Source organism: Tiliqua scincoides, chromosome 2, assembly GCF_035046505.1.
Source record: "Tiliqua scincoides isolate rTilSci1 chromosome 2, rTilSci1.hap2, whole genome shotgun sequence".
In the NCBI taxonomy this organism is placed as follows: Eukaryota; Metazoa; Chordata; class Lepidosauria; order Squamata; family Scincidae; genus Tiliqua; species Tiliqua scincoides.
The window spans coordinates 142,028,244-142,034,112 of NC_089822.1; the positions used below are offsets into that span (position 1 = coordinate 142,028,244).

Genomic DNA, 5,869 nt, shown 5'->3' on the forward strand with positions numbered 1-5,869 from the left:
GAAACAAACACCTCTACTAATCAGTAGAAACATTAAAAGTACAATTGTAGGTGGATGCTAACAAGTTGAGCCTGGAAGTGTTTACCAAACCCTTTGCAAGCTTTAAGAGACTGAATCAGAAAGTAGTAAGTAAAGAAAGCATTTATATAGTAAGATTTTATTTAAGGTTGCACTCCTGTGCAGGCTTCCAAATAAAAGTTCAGATTGCCAACTCTCAAAGATTGTCCTGAAGTTTCCTGGACTCTGCATCAATCACCAGGTGTTGACTGAAGTAATCCTGGAGATACTAAATGGACTTCCCTGGCTTAACTAATTTCTTCCTTCCTTACGTGTACACATTTGGTCTCTGTTGCATGTATGCAATGTTGGGCAGAAATGGCTTAATTTAATGACTTTTTCATGGGGGGGGGGGGCAGAATCTCCAGGAATACTTCAGCCAAGTTGGCAGCCTATATAGAATAGTAGGATTGGTTGGTTGGCAACCTTCAGTCTCGAAAGACTATGGTATAAGCCTACAACACCTGGTGTTCCTGGGAGGTCTCCCATCCAAGTACTAACCAGGCCTGACCCTGCTTAGCTTTGCTTCTGAGTAAATATGTATTTCGGGGGGGGGGGTGCACATTTATTCTTCTTGGTGGTTTTGAACTAGCAGATGCTAAATATTTTGTTAATTAATTATACCAGGGATATTTCTAACTGCAATGTTTTGGGCAAGCTACAACCCCTGGTTATACATAAAATTGCCCACAATCTACAATTTCTGGCTTTAAGTCCTGGTACATAATACAGTCATTTTCAACCAGTGTGCCCTGAACATAAGAGCCCTGCTGGGTCAGCCAAAGGCCCATCCAGTCCAGTTTCCTGTATCTCATGGTGGCCCACCAAATGCTTCAGGGAGCACACTACACAACAGACACAACCTGCGTCCTGGTGCCCTTCCCTGCATCTGGCAATCAGGCAGCTTACCTCTACCTTGCACATATCTACCATGACTTGTAACCCATAACGAACCTTTCCTCTATAAATTTGTCCAATCCCCTCTTAAAGGCATCTAGGCAAGATGCTACCACTACTTCCTGTGGCAAGGAGTTCCACAGATGCACATCAGTGTGCCACAAATAGTCCCCCAGGTGTTTTGCGGGTGTTTGGGAGAGGGTCATTTATTAGTAGGGCCACTGGGAGATGTGAGCCCCCATTGGCAGCATAGTGTGCTTAAGTGGTCCAGAAACTGATGGTGTGCCTTGACCATTTTAATGCCTTGAGATGAAAAAGGCTGAAAACCCCTAGTGTGCACAGTGGTTTAAAAATGCTCTCTGTACATGCTCAGAGGCAGACCTGCACATCAAAGCACTGAGTTCTCAAGTGAAGCCGCCAAGCGCTCCTGCACCGTCTCCTCTTGTCGTACTTTCTGACAAGCGCGGGGAAAATACAACCCCATGCTTGACGTCCAAAATGGCGGCGGCACGATGCCGACGCAGAGAAACACCATGCATTTCCTCACGCGCCCAAACTACATTTCCCATCATGCTGTGCGGAGGGAGTTGACGCAACGTGCCCCCGCCCGCTCATAAAGCGGCCTATAAATAACGGCCGCCGGTCGTTGTGGGTCTTTCTGTTATTGCCGTCGCCGTCGCCATCTTGTGTTGGGATAGCTCGCGCTAACTGGCGCGGTTTTCTTCATCCGCCGCCATCCGGCTGGCGTGTTGAGCCCGCTCTCGGGGACTGAGCCCGGGGGACTCCCCTCGACATGAGAGCTAAGGTGGGTGGTGTATTTGCCCGCTCAATGCGCGTGGGTGTGAAGAGGGACCATTGCGGCCTGCATGGCTTCTCTTGGCCTGGGAGGCGCGCCTCGTTCACGGGCCTGAGTGTGTTTATAGGGTGTTGGGGGACGGGGCCGACAGGAAGGCTTTGTGTGGGGCAAGGCCATCGACGGGATTGAGTCTGTACGATGAGAGAGGGCAGTATCGACGCCTAGGACTGAGCTCTGCAGTGAAGGCCTCAGGTACTTAGGGCCCAATCCTAACCAACTTTCTAGCTTCAGTGCAACTGCAGTGCAGCCCTGAGGTAAGGGAACAAATGCTCCCTTTAAGGAGGCCTCCATGATTGCATTTCCACTGCGAGATGCAGTGCATGCCCAATTAGCTTGGCTGCAACAGCGCTGGAAAGTTGGATTGGGCCCTTAGCCAGGAGGGATACCTAAGAAAGCATCCCACCTGGCTAAGTGCTGGTGAGAGACGCCTGTGCGTTGTATGAAAGGGAGTTCTATTTGCAGCATAGTGTATGGGGCATGAAAAGTGCATGTATTTGGTAGAAAGCTTTTAAGTGCGTGGAGGCAGTGAGCAACTGCCTGCCTGCACCTGGCATGGAATTTGGAGCCTTGAAGTGCTGGTACTTTTCTGCCAAACACCACTACAGTCTGCATTCGATAATTGATACTGGTTGAACTTTCGTGCTTAAAAGAGACAATTGGGCATCCTGAACTTCTTATTAGTAGATGTATGTCCTGATGTATATGACTTGTGTGACTGTTCTTTGGTATGGTACCTTAAAAATGCTAACTTGTGACTCTTCTTTTTTTCTCTAGTGGCGAAAGAAGCGTATGCGCAGGTATGTGAGCATGTCTCTCTTGCACTCTGATCGCTCCTGTAAAATTTACCAATATACTGAGACTTCTTTATCGGACTTCTGACTTTAATGGGGCATCTGATCACCTTTCAGACTAAATGACTGACTGTTGAAATTAAAATCTGAAGACCTCAATTGGGGGGTGGGGTTTTAGTAAAGTTAGGAGGCTGAAGAACTGGCCTAACTGAGTTACCTTGTACTCTCCTGGTGCAAGTTGCTGGATTTGCACCTTGCATTGGTGAAGGCCAGAAATCATCACTGGTGCAAAACAACCTAGGTGGTAGAGCTGCACCTATACGTAAAGCTGTTTGTTTCCAATGAGTAAGGTAGGATTACAGTACAAATATTACTGAACACAATGGATTTACTTTGAGTAAAATAAATAACACCATTTTCCAGCAATTCTACCTATGGAGTAGTGCAGGTTTAGCTGAGCTATTGGGGAAATGCCTTTCCATACCTCCCAAATGAGTGGAGGAGGACAATGTAGGAGTGGCAGCCATGTTGGAAGGCAGCTGTTAAAAAAAATTGAATGCTTACTCCAAGCAGTTTTGCTTTGACTGCCAGGGAAGACTGTTATAGGATAAGTGGCTTGCTTATTTATTGATAAATAAATAATAGGATAAATGACACACAAATGGGCATGGCAATATAAAAGACATACAGATGGACTCCTTAAGGTTCATGAATTCTCCCATTGTTAAGCAAATGTGCATCATGGACCCAGCACTAGTGCAGAGAGTAGGCCATGAAGGCTTGCACAGGTGCAAACATGGTTACAGTGTTAGCCATCTTAGCCAAAGTAGAAGAACAAGCTGCTTGATTCTGGACTCATTTGGTTCTGTAGGGCGTTCTTTCTGTTTTCCTACAATCTGGACTCATTTGGTTCTGTAGGGCTTTCTTTCTGTTTTCCTACAATCAGGACTCTGTCCCCTAGAGGTCATAAATGGAGAAACATCACAATTGATGCCCCATGGAAAAGACTTTAAGTGGTTTCATGCAGTTCTTAGTTTTGTATTCCTTTTTCAATGTTTAAATATTTATAGTTGAGACATTTCATATCCCAAATAAGAACTTCAGTTGGAACAGGATCTCAAGCTTTGGCAAGATGTCTCTTCACACAACCTCAAACAGCCCTGGTGGTGGTTCTTTCCCCCATTTCCCATGTTCCTCTTTACTTCAGTAGAGCACTTCAGTAAGCCTGGATACTACATTCTCCTTGCTGCCTGCTGTGTGTCTCCCCCCCCCCACCTTGCCCCAGAAGTAGTTGTCTAATTGTAAAGGGTTTGCCTTTGAAGGTGAATCTAAATCTGCATACTATGCTCCAGGATTGTCTATGCTGCCTAAGGAGTCCTGGTGAAATGGCAATGAACTGTTGAATTTTTACCATTTGTATTAGGTGCAAATTCAACAATAAGTCATAGAGCTAATTACAAACGTGTACTAAGTTATGCTGTACATAACAGTGGGTTGCTGATCCAAAGTGAGAATGAGATGCTTGAATGTTTCAGGCACTTTCTCTGGGTGCAACTCTTGGCTCTGGAGCATGGAAAATGGGAGCACATGGCTTTGCATCTTGTGGTGATGGGCATAAATCCAAATGAGAAAGAGGACACAGCTTTGCTGTAGAGGAATTTTTTGCGTAATGTAATGACAGTGGTGGTTCACATTCATATTTTTGCTCCTGTGTAGCTTATTTCTTTCATGTTGGTATGAGGACTAGAAACTGTCAATACATTTGGTGTTTTGAGTACCATTCAGAAGCATTCAGTTAAAAAAAAATCTTTCTAACAGCAGCTGTGGAGAGAGATTGCCTGGCACTAATCTGGGGCTTCCAAATGTGACCCTCAAGGTTGCACCCTGACTTGTCAATTGTGAACATTATCACTCTACAGTGTGGAGTTGAGAGCAGGAAGAAAGCCAAGATAAAGTGCTCCATCTTGTTTGCTCTTTCTTGATATGTTTTATCCTCTTCTATCTCAAAAATTCTGATACCACAAGCAAATGGTGAGGGAGCTAGAAAAGGTGTGGTGGGAAAGTCTATGGGGTAATAGCTTGCCTCACTGTCTACTTCTCTGTAAAAAGTGACTAGAGCAGTGGTTCTCAAACTGATGGGTTTGTGTAATGCTTCCCCTGTCCCTTTAAGGGGAAGGGGAGGGAAGCGCTAAGGTGGGGTGAGGGGGTTCTTTGCACTTTGAATGATGTAGGGCTGCAGGAAGTGTGGGGAGCCCTCTGCAGTGCTCCTCGAGGTTTGGAACGTTCACTAAAAGCGGGCGCAAAGCGCTTCTGTTTTGCCCAGGGTTCCCCGCACCCCCTGCAACCTGCTGCAGCCCTACATCATTCAAAGTAAGTACAAAGCACCCCCCCCCCTTAGTGACATGATCATGGGGATCGTGCTTCTGCCCTAGCCCCTCCCCTGCAAGAACTTACTGAGGGAGTAATGTTCCCTCAAAGTTTGAGAGACAATGGACTAGAGTATTCAACTAATTGCCATATTGGGCAGTGATGTAGTAATATTGACAATTAAAGAATATTATATCTTGTAGGCTGAAGCGCAAAAGGAGAAAGATGAGGCAAAGGTCCAAATAGACATCTCCTACAGTGCTACTGAAGCTGCGAAGCAGAGCACTGAAGAGCAGAGCTGGGGAAGCCGACTTTCAGATCATGCCTTCTATTTGCTGCTGCTGCTAGAAGACTCCATACCTACCTTCAGGAGGCTCCCATCTTAATGCCTAAGAGCTGTGGTGTGGCACACCTGAGCTTTACTGTTCTGGACTGGTCCTGTTCTTTGCAGCTTGATGTAGCAACTGTATAAAATAAAGCCCATTTTGGGAATTCTGCACCTGTTTTTTCTATGAAATGTTGACTCATTAGTAAAAAGTTTTGTTCTAGTAGTGACCCAAATGTGATTTCTGGGTGACTTCTAACATGGTTTGAAAAATTGCTCTGTTTCCTTATTGGGATATCATGGTGTTCTACTGCATTATGTTCTTATCACTAGCAGTGGGTGTCAGATGGAGAAGAGTGCAATACTCTCCTTTAAGTTAGAACAGGGGTCTCCAAACCCCAGCCCGGGGGCCAGATGTGGCCTGCGGTCAGCCTCTGATCCCCTGAGAGCCTCTGGCCCAGTCAACGAAGCACAAGTGGAGTTGTGCTTGTAGGGTGGGGGAATGGGGCTCCGTTTACGTGTGTGCTTTATTTCTTGGGCTGTGTTGGTGCTTGGAGAAATCCTGGGCATTTGAGC

At 45.9% G+C, this 5,869-nt stretch overlaps 1 long non-coding RNA gene across 1 annotated transcript; it reads left to right on the forward strand.

The window, feature by feature from the left end:
* The first annotated feature begins 1,600 nt into the window (after window positions 1-1,600).
* On the forward strand, window positions 1,601-5,465 carry LOC136640919 (uncharacterized). Its single transcript, XR_010793832.1, has 3 exons — window positions 1,601-1,759; window positions 2,585-2,607; window positions 5,172-5,465. It is a non-coding gene; the product is annotated as an uncharacterized lncRNA (long non-coding RNA).
* The last annotated feature ends 404 nt before the right edge of the window (window positions 5,466-5,869 follow it).